The following is a 17,204-nucleotide window of genomic DNA, read 5'->3' as shown; positions in this document are numbered from 1 at the left end:
TACCTCCCATACGTGATCTGTCTATATTTTACACTAGCACGCGTCGCGCATGCGCAAAGTAGTCGTGACGTCACTTTGTAGAGTTGGCAAGGTCGCGGAAAAGATGTGGTAAATTTGGCACGTTTGTTTGTTTTTTTCTCCTGGGTTGGGTTTTGATAACCATTCGAAATACCGGCTTTTAATCCGATAGAACAAGGCTTCACCGATCTGTGTGATGCTTCACCAAGGAGCGCGCGTGATAGTCTCACGTTCGCCATAGCACGTCGTTGCCGCACTTCGTTCTGCCCGAACGGTCTTGAGTCATCTGACGGGGTGTTTCGGTTCTAAACGAAAACACAATATCTGTCGAATTCGCGATCTGTACGTGGTTCTTGTACGGGTGTGGATCGCACGGTTATTTAGTCGACTGGACTAGGCTGCTGCTTTCAGTCGTCTAGAAATTGCGGAACAAGTTTAGGTAAGGGCAACATCGATTCTTGCCTAGTTCAGAAGCGGCGTAGCTCATACAGAGCGAGGTCGCGATGATCGTTGCACGTCCGTTAAAGTAGGCTACGTCGCTTGCCGCTGCCCGCATTCGACTCTGCCGGGCCGCTTGAGAGAGAGAGAGAACTATCTGTTCAATCGAGTGCTGCAATAGAACGCGACTGTTAAGCGAGGCGGCTTTGCCACTTGTGATCAACGCTGTGTGCACCTGTCGTGACAACCAGTTCTCACTCCCTCTTTTGCCCGCTTGCGTATAGAACCGGAGCATTTTTATTTTTCTAAACATCGGTGACCGTAGTCCCGGGAGTAGCGGCGCAATTGGGAATTCATCGCATAGTGCCTCAGTCTTCGCACACACAAAAAAAAGCAAACACGAGGGCGGAACACCTCGGAGGATGATCGTTCTGACGTCGACATTGGTTCCAGCACTTCGCTTGAACTATGCTCCTTCTAGCATAACTAATACTGTTGCTGTTGAGTTCCGGATTTCAGTGTACAATGCGTGTGACTGATGCTCTCATATGGCATAGTTTTTTATTGCAACTGATATCTGTAAATATGTGGTTATTAACAATTATGTGCAGTGTAAGCATCCTTTGTAATGCCTTAATGACACTCGGAGAATGGCGAAAATATAATAGATCAATTTCATTTGCAAGTTTCAATGTGCTGCACATTTTAAATATTATGCTGCACATAACAAATGTTTGTATCGAGTATAACTATCCCCGACATAGAGAAAAGTATTTTAGTATATGTATTCTGGAATACTTTTTGTGTTTTTGCAAACGTATCTCTGAAATATCCTGTCACATGAGTTACAAATTTATCTTAGTATCTGTATTTTATGATTCCAAACCACCCATTTCGATATCTGTATTCCAGAATACTTTTTCGGGCATCTCTGCGCAGCCCTTAGCACACATCCACATGGCCTACAACGAGCTGCCAAATTAGACGTGATTTCAGCATCTGATAGCATTAGCTCATGCTCTCTTAAGCGCACGTTTATGCAACGCCCCATTTCACCTAAATATTCGTAGCTGCAAGACAGTGGAATCCCATAAACCACGCCAGTAGTGCAAGGTGCATATCTGTGGACATGACTGGAGACACATTTGTTCCCTTTCCCTGGCTGCTGCCACAATACTCTATTCACCAAAGTACACACATTATGCACTTTATTACGTGCTGAGAATGACATGTTTATGCAATAACAAGCACCAACATTTTTCAAACCGTGTGCTATCCTGTGTATGTATGGGATAACTGCCTGCCTCTTTTTCTTGCTAATTTCTGGTGCACTAGAATCACAATGATAAAACTTCTCAATCTTTGAAATAAGTTTTTCCGACAAGGAACAAATCACGTCACCCGGAAAGCCAGAATTTGCAAGGCGAGCAACTTGTGTATCAAATGCATGCGCCATAAGGCGCTCGCGTAACTTCTGAAGAGCGGCACCCAGCACAGTTGACGCAATGGCTCCCTGTATGGTTATGAGTGGCCAGAATTAAAATTCAAAATTGGCTTTATGAATGTAGGTTGGTATTGCTATATATGTGATCTTTGACGAAAGCCTGTCTTAAATTGAGAAACTGTAGCTCATCAATTTTTTCAAACTCCAAAGCGAAACGCTGACATTTCGTTTTCCTTAACATCTTTCTTTATATTAGAAACCAGTACAGAGCAATTGTTAATGTCCAGTAGAACTAAGAAGTCATGGACATATCAAACAGCGTGTGATGATAACCAATTCAAATGCTTTTGCAGCTGCCCGTCTACATACCCAAGAAAAATATAACTAATTACAGGTATATTCATGATTCAATGCAGATACCAGATTTTTAGACAAAATTATTTCCCTTCCAAGACACAACTGTAGAATTTAGGTGGCCTGCATGAGCCCTAAAAACGACGCAATAGAGATGCCACACTGGCACTGAAACAACAACTCATCATTATCTTCTCTCATGCATTGCTTTATACACTTCAAATATTCACATTGGGGCAAACAATAATGTAACTCTTTTACGTCTATACCGAATGCATTACGGCACAAAGAAGGTTGTTCACTTAGTGATAAGATGATAGATTCTGAGTTGGAAATTCTTAGCAGATCACAAGTCTTCAAATGCTCCAAATTCTTTGAATATACTCTGAAACATTTATTTACCAAGTGTCTTTTTCTGAAACAACAGCTCTTAGTGGCAACATGAATCTTCACTGAAATAAAAACTGATAGTTTTTGCCTTTTTGCTCTTTTCACACTTGCCGCTACGCGTTCCTGATTAAGCGTTAGTAACAGGGCATAAACTTATTCGTTCAGTCACCCGCTTTTTGCATCAACACTTTTTTTTATTAATATATACCCTAAAGGCCCATTCAGGCATTACACAGGTGGTTTTATACTACAAATTTGCAAATCAGAACATTGCCATTATAAAATTAAAGTGGTAAACAAAAGTAAAATACAGTTCCATAGACAAAGATGCAAAAGGAAAACAAAAATTGTGGCAGGAATGAAAACCCAATAAGAGAGACACAGCTATAGTGCAAAAAAATATATTGTAACAGCGAGCTGTGATAAGATGGTTTTATTTACAGGAGGTGAAAGATGGTCGTTTGTGGCAGCACAGTGCGGTCGTGCCAAGACTCTTCGTCTTCCTCTGCTTCTCTTCTCTACCTTTTTCTAGTATGTTACGTTCCCCCGCAAGCAGACGAAGCCCGTAGGGCGAGTTATGATGCACAAGGAGGGTAGAAAGGTTTCAGGCGAGCAACGTGAGTGAGCTGCGTTCTGCTCGATCGTCGACCATTGGTCAAAAGACGAGCTATTACGTAAGTGAGCTGGCTTAGACGCTCCAAAACTACAAATGGGCCTGAATATCGTGACAGATGCTTTTGACACAATCCACGCTTGCGTTGCGGTGTCCAAAGTAACACCAAGTCACCTTTTTCGAATAAAACCGGTCCGTGACGATCGTCATATCGTTCCTTCGAACGACGTTGAGAGGCCAGAGTACGAAGACGAGCGATTCGACGGGCTTCTTCCGCGAGGCCCAGGGTGTTTGATACAGAGTCGTCATTGTGTAGAATGAAGGGTAAGAAAGTGTCTAGAGGGCTTAGTGGCAACCTGGCGTACAACAGATAAAATGGGCTGAAGTTCGTTGTTTCATGTTTTGCCGTGTTGTACGCGTACGTGATAAAAGGCAGCACTTCATCCCAGTTCTTGCGATTGGAAGAAACGTACATGGCAAGCATGTTGATCAGCGTTCTGTTTGTCCGTTCAACGAGGCCATTCGTCTGCGGGTGATACGGTGTGGAATGACGGAACTGTGTTGTGCACATGCGTAGTAATTCTTCAACGGCATTGGCAGTGAACTGGCGGCCACGGTCGCTGATAATACCACGCGGTGGGCCATGGCGAAGGACCACGGAGTGAAGCAAGAAGTCCACCACGGATGCAGCGGTAGAAGAGGGAATAGCTGCGGTTTCGGCATACCGCATAAGATGATCTATGCAGACGATTATCCAATGCTTCTTATTGTTAGATAACGGAAATGGACCCATAATGTCAATTCCTACTTGTTCAAAAGGTGTGCTGGGTGGTGTTAACGGCTGAAGGGGACCTGGTGTAGCGGTGGCCGGGCGCTTGTGACGTTGGCACGTCTCGCAGCTAGCGACGTAACGCTTCGTTGTTTCGTACATCTTGGGCCAGTAAAAGCGTTCCTGCGTGCGGTTCAGCGTTCGTATGAAGCCGAAGTGACCGGACGTCGCATCGTCATGCATGGCATGTAGAACATCGGAGCGAAGGCTCTCGGGGACAACTAGAAGAAAACGCGCTCCAGGTCTGGAGTAGTTAGTTTTATAGAGCAACTTGTCTCGGATAGTAAAGCGACCGCTGTGTTGGGAGGCACGTGCGGTGGCAAAAAGAGGATCCAAGTTGAGATCGTTGCGTTGTTCTCTCTGGAAATCAGCCGCGTTGGGGAACGTGCTTGTAACAGCAGCAAGGCAGTCGTCAAAATTCTCAGCATCGCAGTCAGTAGTCGCAAGAGGAATCCGGGAGAGGCAGTCTGCGTCAGCGTGACGACGGCCACTCTTGTACGACACCGTAAAGTCGTATTCCTGAAGTCGCAGCGCTCAACGTGCGAGGCGGCCAGAGGGGTCACGCAAACCGACCAGCCAGCATAACGAATGGTGATCGGTAATTATCCTAAATGGCCTCCCGTAAAGATAACAACGAAACTTCTGTACGGCGAAAACAGCTGCCAGACATTCCTGTTCCGTAACTGTGTAATTGCGTTCCGATTTGCTCAGGCAACGGCTGGCATATGCCACGACATGCTCTGCGCCATGGTGACGTTGTACAAGCACCGCACCTACACCGATACCACTAGCGTCCGTGTGGACCTCAGTCGGGCAAGATGGATCGAAGTGACGCAACAGTGGTGCTGACGTTAGTGCAAACTTATGTTGTGAGAATGCGGCGTCACACTCTGGTGTCCAGTTGAAGGTTGCATCCTGTCGCAAGACGTTTGTCAGCGGATACACGATCTCCGCAAATCGTGGAACAAAACGACGAAAATATGAGCATAGGCCGACAAATGAGCGAAGTTCTCGTGCGGACTGCGGTGATTTAAAAGAGCTCACTGCTTCTATCTTGCGAGGATCGGGTCTGACGCCATCCTTGTCGACCAAGTGCCCCAGCACGAGAGTTTGACGTTCGCCAAAGCGACATTTTTTAGAATTCAGAACCAGCCCAGCTTTTTCGATGCAGTCGAGAACAAGACTGAGACGGTTGTTATGTTCCTCAAACGTACGACCAAAGATCACAACATCGTCAAGGTAGCACATGCATATCTCCCATTTTAGACCACGTAATACTGTGTCCATAAATCTTTCAAAGGTGGCTGGAGCATTACAAAGGCCAAAAGGCATGACATTAAATTCAAATAAGCGATCCGGAGTTACGAAAGCAGTTTTTTCTTTGTCACCAGGTTCCGTAGGTATTTGCCAATAACCTGACCGCAAATCAAGCGTTGAAAAATAGGAAGCGGCATGCAAGCAATCTATGATGTCATCAATTCGCGGTAAGGGATATACATCTTTCTTCGTCACAATGTTTAGATGCCTGTAATCTACGCAGAATCTCCAGGAACCATCCTTTTTCCTGACAAGAATGACCGGGGCTGCCCACTGGCTGGACGACTCTTGCACGACCCCTTTGTTCAGCATGTCCTTTACTTGTTCCGCGATAACTTTGAGCTCAGAAGATGACACTCGGTAGGGCTTTTGGCGGATTGGGTGTGCAGAGCCAGTGTCTATTCTGTGACGAGCGAGGGACGAGGGTAATTGAAGGGGTGCATCTCTATGTTTGAAGTCGAAAGCAGCAACATGCCGGGAAAGGACCTGCACCAGCGCTTGCCGTTCCGTCGTACTGAGAGTCTTGCTGATCATAGCGAGCATTAGATCTTCATTATGGTGAATATCACAAGCAGAGGAAGAGGTGGGGAGGTCCGTAGCTATTGCTGCTATCGAGTTGCATGAGGCTTCATCAAAGAGAGCTATCTTCATCCCGCGAGGAAGCACAACCGGCGTGGCAGAACAGTTCAGCGCCCACAATGTTGCTACTCCTTTTGTCATGCACACAACAGAACAAGGCACAAGTATGTCCTTCTTAAAACAGTTCTTGCGTAGAGGCCCCACTACGAGGTCAACAAAAGCATCATCAACCGCTGTAGAAGAGACTCGAATGGGTGTCAGGCACCAAGATGGTGCTATCACTTCATCAATCACACTAAGTGTGTTCCTGTCTTCGCCACGGTAGTCTTCTTCGGAAAGCGACGGTATAAACAAATTGTTTAGTGATATTTCCCCACTACCACAGTCAACGGGAGCACCGCATTGCTCCAGGAAATCGACACCAAGAATGACATCGTGCGAACAACGAGATAGAACCAGAAATTAAATACTTTTCCAGCCAATGAAACACTGACAACACATACACCAAGAGGATTAAGCCACTCGCCTCCTACACCACGAAAGGTGATTGTATCGTCCCATGAAAACATAACTTTGCGACCTAAGTGGTTTCTGAAGGCGAGGCTCATCACAGACACAGTCGCCCCAGTGTCAACTAACGCCATCGTCGGTATTCCATCAATCAACACATTCACTTTGTTTTTGATCATAACAATAGGCAGAGGTATATCTTGAAAAGACCGTCCGGCGACCTCACCTCCATTGGCCGCGGATGCTAGTTTCCCGGCGGCGGAGAAGAACGGCGCACAGGAGACGACGAGCGACGAGAACGGTTGGATGGTGGTGTCAAACTCCGCTCGGATGCTGGCGAATCACTGCGTCTGGTCTCGCGCGAAAAACGGTCCCTTGGAAACAAGTCGGTTGTCCGCAGGTCATATGAAGCACCGGGTCTTGGTGGCGAAGACATGGCTGGTGTCCTTCGTGATTGGCGGCGTTGTTGGCGGCAATACAGAGCGATATGCCCAGTGAAACCACAGTTGTAGCACACGGGAGGGTCACGGTTTATACTATATTCAATGGAACGAATCCTGGGCCGCTGCTGTCGGCGAGGAAGTTCGTCATCACGCGAAGAACGGGTTTCTGCCACCCTCCGGAATTCATTGTATTCGTCGTAAGTTACACCTTGGTAGTAGGGTTGGTACTGTCCTTGCCGCAGCGGGACGTAGTCTGGCTGAGAGCCCCGAGTATAAGAATGTAGCTGTGCTCGTCGTGATCGTGCGTCATAGGCAGGGCCTCTATCGTATAGACGTGGCTGATACTGAGGTGTGGCATCAGAATCCTCAAAGCCCTCCGCCACTCAGTGCGAGGAGAATGAAGCAACGTTTCGCTCGAACTCTGGTGGCTGATAGGGCGGATGAGTGCTTGGGCGGTTTGCCACTTGCGCGTACAGGCCGAGTTCTTCACATACTATCTGCCGGATTGTTGTTGCAAGATCAAGCGCCTGGTTGCTGTCTGTGCTCGCGATGGTCGTCACATTGGGTAGCCTGCCGAACTTCGGCGTGATGCGTCTCGTCTTTAGTTGTTCAAAAGTGCGGCAATGATGAATGACATCGGTGACAGATGTCAAGGTGTCTTTCGCGATGAGGAAACTGTAAACATCCTCGGCGATTCCTTTTAGAATGTGCCCGACTTTGTCTTCCTCAGACATTCCGGAGTCAATGGTCCTACATAGCTTTAGGACTTCCTCAATGTAGGTCATGCAAGTTTCACCAGGCACTTGAGCGCGTTGCATTAGCATCTGTTCTGCTCTTTTCTTTATCATTGTTTGGTCGCCGAAGCGCTCTTTGATTTCAGAAACAGATCTGTCCCACGTCGTTAGCGTTTCCTCCCGATTTTCGCACCACATTAATGCAGTATCCGTCAGAAAGAACACGACGTACAAAAGCTGAGAAGCGGCATCTCATTTGTTAGCGGCGCTCACCCGTTTGTAATGGATGAGCCAAGCCTCGACGTCTTCATCTGGTCTGCCGGCAAAGGGACGAGCATCTCTCAGTTGTGGAGCCGAACTGGTCGGCGCAGAAGTCGAGAGGGGTCGGTGTTCATTTGCGTTGTGGGACATGTCCAGACCAGATGAATTCGGTGGAAGTCCAGCAATGCGACGGCTCCGTCGAAGAACTTGCGGTTCACCTTCCGTCTTCGGGTGTCGATTACCCAGCACGTCCACCACAACTGTAACAGGGAGCTGTGATAAGATGGTTTTATTTACAGGAGGTGAACGATGGTCGTTTGCGGCAGCACACTGCGGTCGTTCCAAGACTCTTCGTCTTCCTCTGCTTCTCTTCTCTACCTTTTTCTAGTATGTTACAATATATACAGAAAATTGCCATGAAAAAAATTGCCCCCTATCTGCATATTAGACTAAAAATGTCGTCGAAAGACTTTTGTATTTCGCCTGAAAAGAGTGAATAGACAGAAATATTTATTTGATGTTTTGCACGAGAAAACTGGTGAATGGGATCCTGGAGGCGTTGCGTGAGACATGAGTGCCATCTGGCAGTAATTTCAGAAAACGAACGGATGACCTTCGTTATAGCGAGCACGCAGCACGCGTGCAATCTTGGAGGCCATATTTTGTAGGTTTCAAGATAGGTAGCAGCACAGTATCGTCTTAGCAAAGCGTAGGAGACTCACCTTTTCGTGCGAAGCGTCGCATTGTCAGCTGCAGTGCTTAGAATTACTTCTTTATACCTTTTCTAGTATAAATAAATACAGTGCACAATATCGACGTGTTGATATTGTGCCTCAAATATGTTCAATATTTGCTTTTTATTGACAATCGTACAAGTATCAACGCAGAAACTTGAGCAATACTGGTGGATGCTGTGGATGTGGTCGTACTTGAGCCTTTTTGCTGACAGACAGACCAAAATTTTTGCGTTGGAGTATCCCAAGCAAGACTATCATCTTTAAGGAGAAAATATATTTACAATGAAAGAAGAGTAAAAATAAGCACATACATGCACTTACAAACTCACACAGATAGGTAAGTCATATGTTCAAGAAAATATTGAATTGGTTTACAAAGGCGGCATGATCAATGAATCAAGCGATGTCGCCCGGCAGTGTGTTCCAGTGATGTGTGCTTCGAAGTAATGATGAGTGTTGATACATAATTGTGCGTGCCAAAAAGGGGTGTATTTTGAATTGGTGATCAATATGTTTCAAAATATTATGAGGTGTGTTACTACAAACTTCATGAAGGCACATTTACTATGATAAAATGTATTAAAATGCAACAACAGTGACGACAGTCTGCGTTTTTCAAGAAGGGGTAATGAAAGTGAGAGTGTAATATCTGTAGTGCTGCAGTTGCGAGAATACTACTTGGTGATAAATCCTGCTGCTTCATTTTGTATTGATTCTAGTTAATCGATGAGATATGATTGATGTGGGTTCTAGGTGATGGATGCATATTCTATCTTTGAACAGACAAGTGTAGTGTATGCTAGCATTTTAGAGGTATAGTTCACCAAGTAAAGGTTTCTTTTAATAAATCCAAGTGCTTTTGACACCTCACTAGTTATGATATCGATGCACTTATTCTAAGGCAGGTCAGAAGATAAATGAATTCCAAGATATTTAAATAGGGATACTTTTTCAATGGGGAGAGCTTGAATTTCATATTGACTCATTTCTGTTTTATGTGCTCTTGTAAACGTCATGGCCTTCGTTTTGGAAGTGTTAATTTGCCATGGTGACACCAAAATGCGAGTTTATTAGGGTCCAACTATTATAACTCATTAGCTTGGGTCCTGTCAAATTTTCTATAAATGATGTAGTTGTATGTAAATAATTTGATAGTAGATGACAAACCATGTCCAATGTCGTTGATGTAAATGAGAAACAAAACTGGTCCCATGATTGATCCCTGGGGAACACCAGACTTTGCATGTGAAAGTGAAGATGCATGTCCATTCACAAAAATTGATTGGCTGCAGTTGCTCAGAAAATGATTTATTCAGCTTTTTTGCCATACCAGTAGCTACCTTATCATTATACATAGAGCCATCTAGAGTTGAAAAGACGCCTTCCTTGTCAGCAACCAAAACATGAAACTTAGCTTCCAGATGCGTCTCAGACAGCATGAACACCGTTGTGAGGAGTGACCAGGCTATGTACAACAAAGACAAGCTGAAAAAGCCAGTAGGCTTTTTTTGTGAAGCTAAGTTGCGTTTTTTTGGTTACCTTCATGCTACCTTCATTTACGTATTCTTCTATGAACATAATGGTAAAAAATACTCATGGATTTAATAACACCATCTCAAGGAAATGAAATGAGAAGAGAGTGTGCTACTCTTGAAATATCTGCAATAAGTGCATAGTGGAGGACGTTTGCAGCTGCATCGGCAATAATAATAATAATAGCAGTAATATTATACAAGGCAAGACACCTCTTGTGATGGCAGTTCTAACATAAGCACCAAACTAAAAGGCCTTCAAGCCAAGCCGAATTTGTGGCCACGACAAATATGCACAAATTTACCGATGTGATGAATGCTGTGCTTGGAAAGTCAGATATGATATGTGATATGTAGAAGGAACATACATCAAAATAGTGCATGTACCAACATGGATGCTAAGGAATGCTTTAGTCAATGGGAAGAATAAGCTGCCGAGCGAAAATTTCTGTAGTCTTCTTTACACTGTAGTCTGCCACAAGTGTGAAAACATGTCAGTCTATGAGACCTCTGATTTCAATGAAAGAGTTAAACAACACAACAGTTCAAAATGAAGTCACCAAATCATGGGTGGCCTTGAATGCCCTCGCTGAACACGTGGAATATACAGGCTTTCAAACTGACTGGTCAAGCAACCGTGTTCTGGTCGAAGAAAACAAGCTTGCATCATGCCAGCACCTGGAATCCCTGCACATTCACACAGCTGCACATATCCTCAATAAGATTTATGGAACACTGGCCATATACTTTTGGTGCTTACATCACGCACCTAGTCATACTTAAATACGATGTACCTTTCTTATGGCTGTCATTCAGAACAATATCAGGTGCCCAAACATCAATAAACTTTGTGTTATTTTGGTCAGTGTATCCTTTTGTTTGTACACTAAGAAGAAACAGTTATGCATCGCTTTTTTTTTTTAGGCCTCTTCTAGCTGTTCACTGTAGTTGCAGTCGAAGGAGTGACTTTTAGAGTATTGATCAAGGGTAATGCTTATTTTTGTGATGGTGGCACCGACTGCCGCCAGTTTCCATGAATTAGCCAGGTTTTACCAAATTCCTCCAGTTTTCCAGCAAGGCCCCAATTCCCCGACTTTCCCAGGTTGGTAGACACCCTGCACAAACCAAGATAGATGGCAGTTAACTCGCGTCCTGTGTCTCCTGTCTTATGCAAGTGCCATTCTGCACTTTATTACCTTAAAAGTACTTGTTGCTGGGCAGGTTGGTATAACATTATTAGGGAAAATTCTAGACGACGCGAATGTGTGGTGCAGTGTAAATATTTTCTGTAGTTCAGCTGCGACTGACGCTCTTTTTCTGTGCCTTTTCATTTTTCCAGTGGTGCTTAGGCATCTATAATTTTCCCCCTTAGCTTAATTACCTCCCTGAAGCTATGCATCATCCTGCCCATTAACAACCATTGTTGAACTATTGTATGTGGCATTGTTGATGCAAAATGACCTTAGTGTATATGCTAAAGCTCCTGCAAAATCACCGGCTGAATGTGACAACCAGTTCACCATTTATAGGACCCAAAGTATTGACATTTTCAATATATCTGTTCACACAGCGCTTCATTGGAGTCATGCAAGCTTAAAATATGGTGCTCCCACAGAGAAATTTTTCTTCCTGTGCTGTGACCAACGGGAAAACTATGTAGACAATAATGAAGAGAGATCACAACTAGGCTTAGCTGTGTGATGTCTGCCTCAATAAAAAATGTAATAAATTGATGCAAGTGTGCTTATATCACCATGGTGTTGCCGGTTTATTACTACATTTTATATTAACCTCTGCTCGCTCCACCATGGTGTTCCTAAGGATGTACACAGTCTTACCTCTGAGACAGCATTGCCAGAACTGATTTCACTGTCACAATCTTGAACAGGTGTGCAACAAGCATGCGCCAGTGCAGAGAACACAAGAGAAGTGGTCACTGCTTACATGTTCAAGGTCGTATGCACGCACACCGGACTATGATTTTGCAGTGTCTTACATTTTGAGTGGAGTATACATTGTGATGGCGGGAGCCATCTCTGTGGTCACCAGCTAGACTGTCACAATGTGCATATTGTTGCTTGAGACAACTGTTTAGGACAACAAAAGGGCACCGTAGAAAAAAATATCTTTAGGCTAATGCAAGGGCTTGTGGTGAGGAGACTCTCAAAAGGTATATGGTGTGTCATCTTGCAATCGAGAAGCAACATTTATACCTAGTTTATGTTAGTAGGTGTCTGCTAAACATTGGCCATACAAGCTTGTGGCTAAAGAAGGATGATGTGCAGAAGATACCCTACTGAAATGTTAACCTGCACCGTCCTCCCTTGCCCTTCTTGGTGCACTGGAATTTTTGCCCTATAGGTACTAATTCCTTCAGTGGGTACTCTTGAAGGGCTTCTGAATAAGCTCACTCTTACCACCTGCTTTACCCAAGGGCAAATCCTACTGTTGCAACTTGTTTGCTTGGCAGAAATTTTTAACAGGAAAAAAAGCTTCACTTGTTACACAAATAAAGCTACAGCATTGCAAGATTACTATGATGTTATGTACACAGACCTCCCACATACAACTCACTAAAATGTCACCAATTACCTCTATGGTGAGCCTGATTATGCCTTAAGACAGCATGTAAGTTTCTTGATCCTATACTTTTTAATTAGTACATGAACCTTGAATAAACAAGATCTTTACGTGCAGTGCATAAAACCAGTGCTTATGAAGTGCAATGATGCCATCGGAAGCATCAGCAAAAGTAAATTCACCCTGCTAGAAAGCAAATTCTGCGTGAAGCCTGTAAATGTACTGTTAACAAAGTCTTGTCGACAACTTCATTACTTCTACTTGTGCAATTTGCATAATCCTGTCTCATGCATACCTTGCTGTCAACCCAAAAATTATTGACCTATGAGGTGTTACTCATGTGACCATGCTCTTTAACATACCTGCAAGCCTCAGAGCTAACATAATAAAATTGAAGACTTTAATAAATTAATGCTCTCTGTTACTCACCCCTTCAAAAAAAATTTTTAGCATCCTCTTCAAACCTGTTTTTTTTTTAAGACTCAACAGGCACAGTGACGTGACTCATGAAAGGCATATGCGGAGGTTGTGGTGCAACTAAAATCTTTTTGGAGCAGCATAAAGGCCGCCTGAAGCTTTAGCTAGAGCTGTTGTACCACATGTTACAGGGAACTAGTTCATGAACATATGCATGCATGTTCACTTGGACTTCTGCTCAACATAAACGTAGGCTGTTTGCTTTTTTGTAGACATCTCCAATTTATATCAAGCTACCTAGCGCTTTCCGGGAATTCACATGGCATTTGTAAATGACTCTGGCTTTCAGTGATAGTTTAGCTACAATATTGAAGCACGGACTGGTAAGACTATTTATGCATTGTATTTACTTTCCAAAAAAAAAAAGAGTCTGATTATATTAATGCTTTTATTAGTACAACCTAATCGTTCAATGTGTGGAGAAGTGGTTGCTGTCATTGTTTATGTACAGAATTGTTAGGTTCCTGATTAATGAGCGCTTCATAAAAAAAAGGGTTTTGTAACTGGTCCTTACTGCCAATTATTTATTATGGCTCGACAAAATTTAGAGTTATGGGGGAGTAGGTAGTTACAATTGGCAAACTGTTTGACATGTACAGTCGTCGAGGTCGAGAAGCCTAGCCGAGACATACCGGAATAGTGGAACACCATGCTTTCTAGGAGAAGTAACAGTGATTGTACAGCATGCGGTACTGCTGATAAAATTTGTCCACTGTATGGACTTAAAACTTAACCACCTTGTATGAAATATTTTGAAAGTAAACTGTAACAAATAGGACCACAAATAAAAAAAATAACTAAGTGGTCAGTTCTATATGCAGGTACTAAATTACTGTATTTTAATGCAGTAAAGCAAGACTGTTGTCCAAGCACAATTAGCTCATTATTACTTTTATCTGACAGTAACCACAACAGTTAGAAACTATTTGGCTGAAGTCACGTGGTAACTTTTGTAGTATAAGCAGGTTCAAATTGTTAAGAAAGTTGGTGCCCAGCAACGTTTTCAACTTCATTGCAAGTTCATGTCCACTGTGATGACATCTCCAAATCGCAGGGATAACGTATGGATTTCAAGCGTATGCCATATACTTGCTCCCTGAGAGAACACAACAACTAGGAGTGCACGCATGCTTGACACAAATAATTACATTTTTGAAAAAGATGTAGCAGGTTTCGTCTCTTGGTGCAGATCCCTGCAGGCACTTACCTAATTACCACCCCATTTTGCCAACAAGCAGCCCATGTAAGACGTTCGAACATGCGCTATTACGTCGGGTCATAACCAGCTTTCTCTAACCACCTTGCACTTAGTTCTGGCACGACATAGGTTTCAAAGATTTATTTCTTGCAAACTGAGTGAGTAATTGTAGACCATTCTTCAACAGTTATTTTCGTGCTTACTCGATAGGAAAACATGAGCTACAAATTTTCTAAGTTTCTAAAATATGAATGGTAAGTGAATTGTGAATGGTAATCTACACCCAGCCTTAGTACGGTATATATTTCCTTTAAAATCATTTTCAATTTGAGGCATGGCACAAATTTTGAAGTACAACTGAAGACTCTCATATGCATGTTTCGTTTATTTGAAGGTGCCATTTAACAATCTTGAATTAATCCTGCAATGAACTAAAATCTGAATGCCTTGCGAATTGCCTGCCACAAAATGTATTTTACTAGGTAAATTGTTCTGGGCTTGTTACACAAGCTGAAGAAGATGACGATACTGACTGCCGCATCGTCACTGATGAGGCAGAGGATAGCGCGTGTACAATTTAGGTGCACACACGAGGCCCAATGTTAGTGCTACATTTCCAATTTACTCACGAGCGCGCGCAATATGTATGCTTTACCGCAATACACAGCGTGCACTTCACCGCAAGGCACGACTGCTTTGCGGCACTGTTTAATTTTAAGAAGACGCTTAAGGTGGCAATTTTGACCGAATATTTATAGTGCTCCCAGCATATCTTCAATTTAATTTCTTTTTTTTTCTTTGTATACACCCACAAGAACAGACATAGCTTAGAAAACCGATTATCGTAATCGGCGACAGCATAGTTAAGCCACTTGGAAAATAACGTCGTGTGAACGCCTGGTAATATTCCATCGCTTCCAACTTGTGCATTTCATATCTGTCTCACGCAGTTACACAAGAAGAAGCTTCAATGAAAGTTTTGGCGCAAGCAAACACTTCACCCAAGCGACACATCGATCCTTACACTACACACGCACTTACCAGACATACACGTACGGCATACATCCACAAATAGCATAACACGCGGTGTTCATGATCGGGCAAGTCGTTACCACATTGCTTATAGACAGTATTACAGAACGAGACCACGGATCCATGCGCAGAGGCGGTTCTCGCGAATGCACACAACTCCCGCTCAAGCAAAGATTACGGATAAATAACCACCGCACGGTAAAGATCCTCCAAAGTTAGTGAGGAACTTTAGACCTTTCGTTCCCACCACCTAAACGTCCCCATAAAATGTCCAACACGGCGATTCTGTCGCCGCCTAACCATACATTTTCAACCAAGTCAAGCCGGTTTAGGCGGCTATTGGGTGAACGTGTTAAGCGGCTTTATGGGGATAGTACGTCACTGTACGTGTAGAGGTGTGCGCCGACTGGTCGGCGCGCCGCCGCCAAGAGTTTTCACCGCGTCCCCGTCGCTGACGCGAACTGATTGGCGCGCCGCCGCCGCCGATGATTTTCATCGGCGCAATCGACGCGCCATTTATGCGCAAATACGGACTTTTCACAGATTTCTCTTTTTCTTTTTCATCTTACTTTATAGCTTCGTTTCACATTTTATGTAGCCAGTAAAAACCAGGCTTCTTAGTCATCTTCATCCAGCTTCAGAGACCGAGAGTACCACTATGAACAGCGGCACAAGTTCTGCGGCCGCTGCATGAAATGATATATTGGACAAATTAACAAAAAATAAATGTAACAGTTAGAGCAAAACACAGACGCTGCGATCTTAGGCTTAAAAGCAATTTTTGCTGGTTTTTTATGTCGCAATTAGCGATGATTATGGTCATACGACGTTGAATGTACTGGCCCAGCGTGTTGATGCGTGCGAGTTCACCGCAGTACTATTCGAATATTCATATGGATGCAAAACTGCGTCATTATCAGTCCAAGATGGCAGCCTATGATCGTGCCCAAAACGGCGTATATACAGAAGAAATGAAGTAGTAGCAGTGCAGCACGAATGCAGTGCGTTAGATGAAAAACTACACAAAGCCCCGAAGGATGAAATCGAAAGGGAGAAGTTTAATGGAGATTAAAAGCGTCGAGGCATAATACATGTTCGAACCTACTCAGGGTTACCCTGAGTAGGTTCGAACATGTATCACCTTCATCACCTGTCCGTGGTGTTAAAGTTGATGATTTTCGAGGATGACCACTCATATGCAGCGTCTCAACACGCCGCTGAAAATATTCACCATCTGTTTTATTCTTTAACCTGCGTTGGTACCGGCCTTTTCAGGCATCATATATCCGGGATGAAGATGCCATGGCAGTAAGATGGCAAGAGAGAGAAAGGAAGGCTGGGGATCAACCAGATCTTGGCATCCGGTTTGCTGCCCAGCACTGGGGGTGGAGAAATAGGGGCAAGAAAGGGGGTGTAGAGAGACAGAAAAGAAAACGCATGTGCACTCAGGAGTAGGATGGCAAACTCAACAGAGGATTTATTACATTCTGTACAGACAGGGCGAGAGATCTCTTGCGAATGAGCTGGGTGGCTCATTATAAAGTGTGCGTTTTGACTAAATCAGGGAATGGGTCCAGAATGCGCTGTTGAATCACGGGACACACACACCATTTCTAACGGTGCCGCTCACACTCGCTCAAGTCAACGTCTTTGATTGGGGCGTGGTCACCACACTGCACCTGTGACACCAGGAAACCATTGTGATCGTCTCGTCGAAC

The 17,204-nt window shown here is 44.0% G+C and overlaps 2 long non-coding RNA genes across 2 annotated transcripts; one reads left to right on the top strand and one right to left on the bottom strand.

Annotated features, from left to right (window-relative positions):
- Positions 1 to 8,871: 8,871 nt before the first annotated feature.
- Positions 8,872 to 11,932, top strand: LOC142788222 (uncharacterized). Its single transcript, XR_012889291.1, has 2 exons — positions 8,872 to 9,004; positions 11,770 to 11,932. It is a non-coding gene; the product is annotated as an uncharacterized LOC142788222 (long non-coding RNA).
- LOC142788223 (uncharacterized) lies at positions 9,955 to 15,808 on the bottom strand. The gene is made up of 2 exons (XR_012889292.1): positions 15,496 to 15,808; positions 9,955 to 11,314 (listed from the first exon to the last, which is right to left on the bottom strand). It is a non-coding gene; the product is annotated as an uncharacterized LOC142788223 (long non-coding RNA).
- Positions 15,809 to 17,204: the final 1,396 nt, after the last annotated feature.

The sequence above is a fragment of the Rhipicephalus microplus genome, unplaced genomic scaffold (assembly GCF_043290135.1).
Source record: "Rhipicephalus microplus isolate Deutch F79 unplaced genomic scaffold, USDA_Rmic scaffold_48, whole genome shotgun sequence".
NCBI classification, from domain to species: domain Eukaryota; kingdom Metazoa; phylum Arthropoda; class Arachnida; order Ixodida; family Ixodidae; genus Rhipicephalus; species Rhipicephalus microplus.
Note: the sequence above shows the minus strand (reverse complement) of the source record. Positions and strands in the feature narration are given on the sequence as shown.